General features: G+C 34.6%; 1 long non-coding RNA gene across 1 annotated transcript in view; it reads right to left on the bottom strand.

Annotated features, from left to right (window-relative positions):
- LOC121032459 (uncharacterized) overlaps positions 1–371 on the bottom strand; it is a 32,977-nt gene extending 32,606 nt beyond the window's left edge. Inside the window, exon 1 of the long non-coding RNA XR_005791291.1 lies at positions 308–371. This is a non-coding gene — a long non-coding RNA (uncharacterized LOC121032459). The remainder of the gene's footprint in view (positions 1–307) is intronic.
- Between the last annotated feature and the right edge of the window lie 12,014 nt (positions 372–12,385).

Raw genomic sequence — 12,385 nt, 5'->3', positions numbered from 1 at the left:
TTTTTTTTTTCAACGTTTATTTATTTTTGGGACAGAGAGAGACAGAGCATGAACGGGAGAGGGTCAGAGAGACTCAGAATCAGAAACAGGCTCCAGGCTCTGAGCCATCAGCCCAGAGCCTGACGCGGGGCTCGAACTCCCGGACCGCGAGATCCTGACCTGGCTGAAGTCGGACGCTTAACCGACTGCGCCACTCAGGCACCCCAATTCTCTCTTATTTAATTCCCTGAAACACCCAGGGGCAGTAAATATTATTACTACTGTCATTTCATATATGTGGGGATTAAGAACTAGCAAAGTAACTTACCCAAAGTTGCTCGGCTAGTAAAATGTGGAGCAAGGATTGATGTCAGTTCTGTGCAACGTGCAAAGGCAGCGATCTTAATTACAACATTTCATGGCCTCTTATTGGATAAGTTGCTATGTCTAAGCGTTTTTCTTATTTGCACAGTAGAACCATATTTTTCTTTTTTTATAAGATATACCTTCTATTTAAGCAATAGTCAGCTGCAGCACCTGGGTGTCTCAGTCCGTTAAGCATCTGACTTGGGCTCAGGTCATGATTTAGCTGTACCTGAGTTTGAGCCCCGTGTCAGGCCTGGAACCTGCTTGGGATTCTGTGACTGTCTCTCTCTCTCTGCTCTTTCTCCCACTCATGCTCTGTCTCTGTCTCAAAAATAAATAAGCATTTAGTAATAGTCAGCTGCATGCTTTTTCCCCTGGTTTTTGTTATTGTTTTATTTTTTGAAGTAGACATGTAAACTATCTAATCATATTTTTTCTCTTTCAACCAAGGCTAAGGTTGTCTATAAATATAGAAGAATGTGAAGGAAAAGAATTCAAATGGTGACCCTACTTCTATGATGGCATTAGCACACTGCCTAACCAGCAAATATTCCCTGAAAACTCTGCGAGATGTATACTACCATTCTATGGGACCTTGTTCTAAGGATTTGGAGGCAGGCTTCCAGATGCTGGAAATAATGTATTCAACTGGTAGCTTAATTCTTGAAAATGGAGTTACATGCTTAACTCAAGGAGTTACAGTGTAGTCCATCTTGTGGTTGGTTTTATTTAAAAATGTATTCATTTGATTGAGATATTTGAAGGAATAAGATAGTATCCACCATATGAGTAAGACCTCTGTTGAAGGCAGCCATTGTGATTATGGTAAAGAAGAAAAAGAAATAGGAGTGTGAGGGATGGCAACAAGGAGAAGAAAAGAAAGGGGGATAACAAGGAGAAGAAGAAAGACAGGAAACTATTAAAGGCATAGTAAATAAAGGAGAAATATTTTATTTACCTTTAAAAACATTTGCTTTTTTTTTTAAAGCAAGGAATCCTTTTCTGTAAAATGTATTATATAGTTTTTTTTCTACAACTATATCTTCTGCAAAAAAATTAAAAATCCTGCAGTTACATTAAGGAAAAAAAAAAAAAAACTTTAGGTAAGCTCTGTCTCTCAAAAATGTGAGGGTACTAATACTACTCTATGAGTTTTACAGAGTATTGAGCGGAAGAATGTTTAGGAACATAACTTCATGCAGATTGTTGAGGCATAACTTGCTATTGTCCTGAAAATGTAAAACCACTCTCTTTTTAAATTTATTTTTGTTAATGAACACATATTTAATATGGTAGCACATTCTATATACTTCAGCACTTATGTTGCCCTTAAAATTTTTTTTCAAGTAGTTAATCAGTGAGGCTCTAGGCATATTTTTTCTAGAACATTGAACATTAACACAACGAATGACAGATGTGCCTTCATTAGAAGAAAAAAACCAAATTGAATGGATAACACAAAAATCACAGTCTCATGCTCTGACTTGGAAAAGCAGGTGAGTCATGTTATTGCAAGTAACACAGTATTAATCTGGACATTATAATTACAAGGAAAACGTGACTTTTTATAGGTAATCTAATCCTACAGCTGTATGATCTGATTTTATCAAGATGTGGTATTTCTAACAGATCTAATTTAATGTATAATCCTTAAAATTTTAGATATGAATCATTTTTAGGCAGATTTTCATTGTTTACAGTTAAAGCTTATATGTGTTTATAGCTATAAGATATAGACCTTTAGATATTTTATAACTTTACATCTAAATTTCAAAAAGTCCAATTATCTACCTCTCATTAGCTGGATCTTTAGGAAAAGAAATTTCTGAGTGTATACTTGCTCTAAGCAGTTAGTAACACTCTGACCTATATTTTGAGGCTGTCATTTATGCAGGATATGGATAAAAATAGAACTCTCAAAAAATGTATGATATATAAAAATATTGAGTGAAATATGCACATTAGCATAACCATTTGAGTTTGGGAAGAAGACTCTGATTCAATTTAAACTTGTGAATGTTCTTCAGTCTATTTCTTTCTATCTTTTATTTTTTAGTATATCTTCCAGTCTATTTTTAATTGTGTCTCCCCTAAGTAGTAGCCACAGGGTATGCACCAAACGCATAACTTAACAACTGTTCCAACATACAATGATTCCTCAAAACAGTACATTATCTTCTTCATTGAGGCACTTTAGTTGAACAAAGGATTTCAAAATAAAACAATAAAAATAATGTTTTGATGTCAGCTAAATAAAAACATTAAATAAATGAGAAGTTGACTAGAAAAATAGGTGATTTTTTTCATCTATTGATTCTCAAGATAAAAAGGGAAATTATAGAACTGTAATTTTTCATCTTTATGGTTCTCAGGAATATGTGTCCACTGTGTTATTTTTCTTGACAGAGATTCTCAAATATATAGGTGGCATAAATATTTTCTTTATGTCCATGTGAATACGTCCATGTGAATCTTGAAAAACATTTAAGACTTCTGAATTAGCAATCTCATCTTATTTTAAATGAATTTAAAAAGTAAAAAAATAAAAAGTGTAGATTAAAAATAGTTTTGTATATAGAATTATTGAATCATTATGTTGAAATTAACATAACACTATGTTAATTATCATCAAATAAAATTAGCTTCATAAATTTAATGTTTAATAATAATACTCCCAAACACAAGATTATTTGAATATGAAAAAATCAACAAATACTTATTAAACTCAAAGAATGGAATAATTATTTTGCTGCCATGTATCTAACATAATTTATATAGTCAGGCCGAAGGTATATTTTAGAACTCAAGCCATATATAACATCTGATAGGAATCCTTCCCTGACAACCCACCCCTTAAATTTGGGTTATTTATACCTATATTATATAATTTTAAAAATCCTGTTTTGCATCTGCTAGAGCCATCAACATACAGTTTAGTAAGTATCTGTTTATTTATTCATGTTTCCTTTTAGATTATCAGCTATCTGGACTATATCTTTTACTTCTCTATCTCCATAGCTTACTTAGCACTCTGCCTAGTATATTGCCAATGTTTAATTAAAGTTTGTGAATATTTATTATTCACCTTTGTATCTAGTTCCTGGCACATAGTAGACACTCAATAAATATTTGTGGACTGGAGGAATAAATGAATGAATGCCATCTGCTTTTAGAATCACTGTGAAGACACATTTCTCAATTAACACATGCCTCATAAATAGTGAAATTAGAAAAAAACTTCCATAAAAATGTTTAAAGTTTATGCAAAATGGCAAAAATTTGCTTCTGTTTTTCAGAAAAGTCAGTGAAGATAATGTTGAAACCCTCTTATTCCCTTGCTGCACTTCCTGTGTGTGCTTCTGCACTGAATGTATGGTCTTGTGCTTTTATTCACTGATTCATTATTCATTTAACAAATAATATTGAGGATCAGTATGAGCAAGGCACTCCTGTAGGCACGTGGGTAGGTACAGAAATATCCCTGTTCTCATTATCTTTTATATTAGTGGGGAAAACAGACAATGAATAAGATTAATGTATACCATATATACTGTTTAGATAGAGATAAATGCTAAAGAACAATAAAACAGGCAAGAGGACTCAGAAGTGGATGTGACCATGTGTGTGGTGGTAGAATTACTATTTTAGATTTAACAGCCAGAGATGGCTTCACTGAAAGGACATTTGAGCAAAGTCTGAAAGAAGGTAAGAAGGGACTCCTGCAGGTAACCAGGAATTGATTCACAAAGGGAAATGCAACAACAAATAGTGGTGGTATGGGAGGGAAATTATGAAATGCCGGGCCTGTAGACCTTTCTGACAACTTTTACTCTCAATGTGATAAAATGCCATTGAAGAATTTTGAGAACAGTAATATGATCTGATTTAGATTTTACCATAATAACTCTGCATACTGTGCTGATAATATACTGTGAGGGACAAAGGTAAATGTAGAGATCGGTTAGAATGTTATCACAATAAGCCCAGTGAAAGATGATGGTGGCTTAAAATAAGTAAGTCATAGCTGCTGAAGCTTGGAGAAGTGGTTGAATACTTTATATGACGTGAAGATAATGTCAACAGGATTTTCTAACATACTAGAAAAGAAAAAGAGAAACTAAGAATTCCCAAAGGTCTTTAACAAAAAAAACCAGAAGAATAGGGTGGACATTGAGACAGGAAAGACCACATACAGAACAGGGGTTGGAGGAACTCAGAAGGCTTTGCATATGTTAAGCTTGAGATGTTTCTCTATAGAAGCAAGAACACAGTATGGGCAGGTAGACGTGAATTAGGAGTTCAAGGGTAAAGATAGAAATTTGGATGTCATCAGCATTCAGATGGTACCTCAACCCTAAGCCTTAATGAGCTCACCAAAACAGTGAGTATAGATAGAAAACAGGAGTTTTAAGTCTTGAGTCTTGGAACACTCTAGATTTAGAGGTCATGGAGGTCAGTTGGATCCAGCAAAGGAGACTGAGAATATATAGGGAGAGAGTTTGGAATGAAAACAGGGGACTGTGTTGTCCCAGAAGCCAAATGGAGGAAATGTCTAAAATTATGGTAATTTATGATTTAGCCATTTTTGACTCTTTTCTTTCCTCACCATCCACATCTAATCTTCAGTATTCTTTTGGTTCTTTCCACAAAGTGTATCCTGTAAGTACGTGTTTCATCAGAGAAGCAGAAGTAATACGAGTCATATGGACTAAGTCATATGGATTTATTATAGGGATTAGATCTTATTCAATTATGTGAGCTGAGAAGTCTATGGAAGCCCATTGCCACTGAATTTATTGGTGGGTTTAAAGTCACTGAGATCAACAGAACTGGCAGTTAGGAAGAAAAGCTGTGTGCATGGTGGGGTCAGCTGGGATAAACTGGAATCATAAGGATAAATTGGACTTCCAGAAGATAATCTCTACCTACATTTGTCTCCCGCCACCCCCAACCTCAACATTACATGTGATATGCACATGGTGATATGCAGAAGGACTCTTCACAATGCAGCTTCCTATACCCTTGTACATGTACACTCTGAGAGGTTAAAAGAGGAGTCCTAGCAGGAGCTGAGAAAGCTGCAGGTATAGCTGCTGCCCTAAACCAGAGGTAAGCTAGCAGATGAATAACAAGGAGTGCGTGCTGAAACAGCATCCGGTTCCCTTTACTAAACTTCAGCACGCATAAAGTTGCTTCTTCCACCCAGATCTCATGAAGACTTTTTCTGGCAACTCCAATGCAGGAAAGGGAATTCTGGGAAACACGGTTTCAGTTTAGCTAGATCAACACAGTACAAAGTCACTACAATCCAGAATCAACTAAAATAAAAATGAAGACTGAGAGTTAACTTTTGGAATCATTTGTTACTGTCCATAAATTGCTGCAATTAATACTGTCCATAAATTGCTGTAATTAATGTAATTAATGTATTAATGGATTATTTCCTTGAAGACCTTTTGTATTGTACTTTATATTGTATTCTAATCATTTGTTTCCATGACTGTCTCTATGGTGAGAATTTTTCCCCCCATTTTGGTTGCCAATATTTGTCTTGTTTAACAATTTCAACACAAATTTGTTGAATGATTAAGATCCCTTCAAATTTTACTTTTTTTTATAATTTTAAGCAAAGATGTGTTACAGATCTTTGCTAATAAGAACACAAGATTGGTGAGAAATTAACACAGTTAATATAGATCTTGAAATAATCCATATCTATCATGCTAATGAATATATTCTTCCAGTATGCCTAGTCTGACTCTTAGTCTGTCACTTTTATTTAGTTTTCTAGGAAAAAAGTAATAAATATATAACTTGTTTAACTTTTGCTATTTATGTTGCATGACTACATGAATGATTATGCTTAATTTATCTAGTAAGTCTCTCCACCAGGACTACTTGTAGAGTTATTTCATGATGAATTTTCTTGTTTTCCTCACCTCTTTTATCATTACAGTTTTTATTCAGTATTTACTTCCTATGATTCAGCCTTATACCAGAGTCATCCAATACACCAAAATCTCATGCTATTTTTCAGATATGTGGCATTCTATTGGCTGGAACTTTCACTCATAGACGTGACCACAGTATACGAAGGAGAAGAAAACTAATTGATAGCTGTTTATTTATTAATGAGCCAAAAATGTAAACACAGTAATACAAATCTCACTTCCAGCCTCTTGGAGACAGTTGAGTTTATTCTGAGGTTTTATATATCTTCCTAAGTCTTAACCTGTGCCGAGGTCTGAATGTTTATGCCCCCCACCCCCATTTATACACTGAAATGCTGAAGTCCAGTGTGATGGTGTTAGAAGGTGGGGCTTTTGGGAGGTGCTTAGGTCATGAAGGCCCACCCTCATGGATGGGATTATGGTTCTTATAAAAAGAGACTCCACAGAGATCCTTTGTCTCTTCTACCATGTAAAGACACAGCGAGATGGCACTGGCCATGAACCAGGAATAGGTCTCTCACCAGAACACAACTGTGCTGGGACCCTGACCTCAGACTTCCCAGCCTCCAAAGGTATGAGGAATAAATTTGTCTTTTATAAACCATCTGCTAATGGTATTTTGTCCTGGAAGCCTCAATGGACTCAGACAACCTGCTCTGCTCTTGCATCAGAGCCTACCACACTGCTTCCTATGACTGAATATTATGTGTCTAGTTGCTCCAATGATTCTGCAACCATCACTTTTCCAGTCAGTTTAGAAGAAAGATAACTTACAAAATATGTTCAAAGACAAAAGACTTCTAATCGTTTGGAGGGAAACAAAGGCTTTTAAAGGAATAATGAACAAGAAGCCTTCTCTAGTACATACAATTTTCAAGAAATGATAAAGAGAGTAAATCTCAAGTCTTACACACACCACCTTGTCTCACCTGAGCACACATTATTTTGCTTCAACTGGTCACTAGGGATCTAATGAGGAGTAAATCAATCAGGAGCCCACCATTGGCTTATAGTCTTATGGGAGAGATTTCTCTGGTTGGGGGAAAAAGACGAAGTTAAAGATTTGAAGCATGAGAAAGATACAAAGCTGCTGTTGCTGGCTTGTAGAAGGAAGCAGCCATATGTCAATGGAACAGAGACCTTTGTACTACAACTTCAAGAACTGAATTTTGTCAACAACCAGAATGAGCTTGGAAGCTGATTTGTACCCAGAGCCTCCAGTGAGAACTCAGCCTGTCTAACACCTTGATTTCAGGCTTGTGACACTGAGCAGAGAACTAACCACATTTTGCAAGAATTCTGACTCATAGAACTGTGATCTAATAAATTGAATTTTATTTTAGGCTACTATGTTTGTGGTAAATTTGTTATGCAGCAGTAAAAAATGACCATAGCTTGTTTTTACTCCAAATGGCTGGCTGGAGTGGTTAGCTTTGAAGCTAGAGGGTCTAATTCCAAGATGGCTCACTTACCTGGCTCACAAATTGGTACTGGGTGCATGTGGAGTCTGTCAGATGGTACTGAGGGATGAAGGCATCAGTTCTTTTCCATAGGTCTATAGGTCCCTTACATGATCTCTATAACAAGTGATTATGATCCAAGAGCAATTGTCCCAAAAGAACAGGGAGAAGGTGAATGGAAATTTTTGAATTAACCTAGGAAATTACATAACATTGTTTTCATAATATTCTATTGGTGGAGGCCGTCCAAATGTTCTTCTCAGGTTCAGCAGAAGGGACATAATCATTACTTACTACTCAGTCAGAATGGTTTCAGCATCTCCTTGTAAGAGGTACATATGGGATAGGATATTTTGTGGCAGCCATATTTGCAACCTACAATTACATGGTGATTTAATAATTCACTATCCTAGTACCTATCTCATTGGTTAAAATGTTGACATTTGGAGAAAAAGTTGGAAGTGAAGACATTGCAAATAAAGCATTGTTACACCCCAGTAGTTGGTTTATGATGTAAAAAATGGGTTTGGATATATAACATACATGCACGTAATAAATCTCATAATGACAAAGGTCAAGAATACTTGCTATCTTAAAAAAAAAAGTTTTTTATTTATTTTGAGAGTGGGGGAGGGGGTTGTGGGCATGAGCAGAGGAGGGGCAGAGAAAGAGGGGAGAGAGAGAATCCCAAGCAGTCTCTTGGCTGTCAGTCCAGAGCCAAACACCTAGGGCTTGAACTCACCAACCATGAGATCATGACCTAAGCCAAATCCATAGTCAGGAGCTTAATCGACTGAGCCACCCATACATCCTAGAATACTTGCTATCTTTAACATTAACTTAAATTTCTAGAAAACCTCCAAGATGTTGAAGATGGGAGTTAAAATAAAAATTAAGATCTATTTGAATGTTATTGGGTTATTTTAACTTCAGTTAATATGCTTTTAACTTGAGTTACATCACTACTGATTTCTTAAACACTTATTCAATATTTAGCAATTGATACAGAGCATTAACAATAGTAACACTCCAAACATTGTATATTTTGATTTGTATGGTATGTAAAGGCTAAGAAATCAGAGAAACTGCTATTCACCCAGATATAAAATGTAGGCAACTATTCCATTACAGAGTTTACTATCTAATTTAGGTTTATTTTTTCCAGAAAATGAATAAAATTCAAGATTGTTCTTATTTACATAATATGATAGTAAGTAAATATTATAAAGCAATAAAATTAGTCCTCAGCAGATCTAGACTGAATAAAAATATACAAATTATTTCTCTTCATCTTCTACATTTGGATGATTAAAAATAATTGAATCTCATTACTGAGTGAACCAGACATAAAGGAAAAACACTCTAATTCATGACAGCATGTGCATTCATTACTGAAGTAAAAAATTTGGTCAAACAATGTATAGACTTGGCAAAATAAAAATGATTTTCATTTTGCATAATTTCATATGTCTAGAATTTCACAATATAAGAGAAGCTTTATACAAATCACAAAAACTAGGAAATGCATTTTTCACATTTTAATTACAATTCACATGTCTGTATCTCCTGCTGTGATGTTTTGTTAAAAAGAGTACTCATTTGTGAAACTGCCAGTATAGAAACTGACAGATGGTAAGACCAGTTTCCAACCTGCTTAAGTACTGGTTTAATATGGTTTAGATTATTTTATTTGCATTGTCTGTTTTTACTATATACCTAAGTAGTACAAAAGTACTATTACAGCTTTGTTACAGTTCTTCTATTATAATTAAATCTAGTTATATTATTTATATATAAACTTATTGTTATAATTTCAGATTTTATCAATACACTATTTTTAGAGATGATTTAATTGATTATTTTTCTTTAAAAAAGTGTCAGTTCTATTTTTTCTTAATGAAATTCCTACAAACACATAGATGCCTGGGGACAATCATAATAGAACAACTCAAAAATTCAGAAAAAAAGTCACTTTGATAGATGTAACCCATAGACATCAACAAATGAACCAATTAATTAAATACTTTTTAATATTTCAATCAGAAAAAAAAGTATTTAAACATGAAAATTACCTCATGTGAAGGTAAGAAATCCTAAAGTTATACTCCAAAAGACCTCATTAATCACATTTGGATATATAAACAAAAAGAAGAAAATTATATGAAAGGAAAAGTTTCTACTGGTGAATTAGCTTATAAAAATTCCCTTTTTTTATGTTGATAAACATTATTTTTAATACAGTTCACTTCCTTTAAAAAACAGAGGAATGAATTCAGAGAACATTAATATTAATGTCATTTCTTGCCTCCTGCTATAGCTTCAGTTTCAACTTTTCTTAGCTTTCTAAAGTGGATAATCTCTCCTGGAAATTCAGGATTACCTCAATTACTGGGTACGTGGTGCCTCTCCACACACACCTTCTGCTTACCATTCTTACCATTAAAATGGGCTCAGAATTGGTTCACTTTGTAAACCTGGGACTTGGTAGCCCAGTGACAAGGACAGTGGCATACAAGCACCTTAATAGTCTTGCTATCACATTTGCGCATGGGATGGAACCTTGGTGTCTATGTAGTTCCCAGATCAAAGACAGCTCATGCAGAGTATTACGACCTAGTCATCTGGACTTAGATTCTGCCAAGGATTCCTCTCTGAAATCCTGATCAGTTGACCTAGCTGGCCTTTTAGTTTCATTCACAGAGTAAGAACATGAACCGACCCTGCTTTTCTGCAGGATTTCTGCTGTGAAAAGACATTTACTAGTCCCCATTCCCAGTGTTCTGAAAGATAATTCTATCTAAATTCTTGTCTACTGTGCTCTGTCTACCTGGAGGTTGCCCCAATTAATACCATATTAAAATGGAGTTTTTCCTGTGCCCTCTGGACCCTGAACTACAGTTTGGTCAATTCTCCTGTCTTCTATCTTGTACTTTTTCATCAGTCCTTGATCTTGAAGTATGTGCAAGTTTTAGCCTTGATCTCCATTAAGGCTCCTTGCTCTAAGGTACTTATAATACCACATTCATGTTATAACAGTTATCACAAAAGGATAATTTACCAGGCTGCCTGATTTGGGCTCAGGTCATGATCTGACACTTTGTGAGATCCAGCTTGGCAAGAAGCTTGCTTGGGCCTGTTTGGGATTCTCTCTTTCTCTCCTGCCTCTGCTCCACTTGTGAGACCACATTCTCTCTCTCAAAAATAAGTAAACATTTTAAAAAAGTATAATTTAAGAATGTTTTTTTTAATGTTTATTTTTGAGAGAGAGAGTGTGAGCAGGGGAGGCGCAGAGAGAGGGTAACAGGATCCAAAGCAGGCGCTGTGCTGACAGTATTAAGCCAGATGTGGGGCTCTAACTCAGGAACTCATGGAGCTGTGAAATCATGACCTGAGCCAAAGTCAGATGCTCAACCTACTGAGCCACCCAAGTGCCCCAGAAATTCAGAATGTTAATAACAAATTTACAATTATTTTTTCATTTATTTTATACTATTGTTATACTATTGATTTTATACTATTAGGCTAAAGCAAAGAGAAGTGGCCTTCATCTAGCTTTCTTCATAAAGACTGGATAATGATGACAGGGTACGAAGTAAATCAAAGGACGATAAATAGCTAGGATAAAAAAAAGAAATGCAAGTTTTAAATTTATTTTCTGATACTTCATCTATATTGTTTGAAAATATTTTGAAGTGAATCCACTTTCTAAAACATACAGTTCATTATAGTAACTGCATTATAAAGAAAAATGATCTCTTTACCTTCCCTAGGCACTAATTTTACTTTTTAGGTACCACTGCTGAAGAGTTCCTAATTTGGCTCATCACTTCATTCAGTGGGAATTCAGTGCACATAAGGGGCACATATGTAATTGGCAACCTAATTTTTCTGCTTTCATCAAATGGTGCAATGCCAAATCTTCATTGAACTTGCCAGTTAAATGCACTTGGGAACCAAACAGCAGCAAGCATAAGAGATGAAAATGAACAAATTGGAAAGAATCATTAACTTTCTGTGTTTTCCTATCACAACAAAAATTGTATCATTGAGAGTGTAGCAAAGTGGGAAATTCTACTTGAAACATTAAATAATCTTAAAAGAGAATAATTCATTGACTTAACTTCTGAAATGTTCATTAGAATTTATAAATGCAGATTCTAGTACAGATTTTTTTCAATCAAAATACAAAATAGTTAAAATGAATCAAAATTTTAGAAGTGTTTTAGGTTATACATTTTGTCTTTCTGGTATAGTGTATATGAATGTTAGACCTTACGTTGGAAGCAAAATTGTTAGAAAATTAAGCGAGAAATGTTGGCTTATTTAATACCTTAATGAATAAAAGCAATTGACAGATTGTCATGGTTCTCACTAATTACGAATGCAATTGAGAGTGTGAAAATTACAATCAGTTGTGATTACCAAAAAATGCCCTTGAAATATCTGGTCTAATGTATAATTTTGAAGTATGCAATATAGAGTCATTATTAAATTATCATTTTTGATGACAATTAAATAGAGAACTGGGACCAAAAAACCAAAAAACTTCCTGAATATGATTAAATATTATTCTTAGGGATAGATTTTTTTTTTTTTTTTTTTTTTTTTTTTTTTTTTTTTTTTTTTTTT

Source organism: Herpailurus yagouaroundi, unplaced genomic scaffold (genome assembly GCF_014898765.1).
Source record: "Herpailurus yagouaroundi ecotype Mexico unplaced genomic scaffold, PumYag 28, whole genome shotgun sequence".
In the NCBI taxonomy this organism is placed as follows: domain Eukaryota; kingdom Metazoa; phylum Chordata; class Mammalia; order Carnivora; family Felidae; genus Herpailurus; species Herpailurus yagouaroundi.
This window is presented reverse-complemented; position numbering and strand designations above follow the sequence as displayed.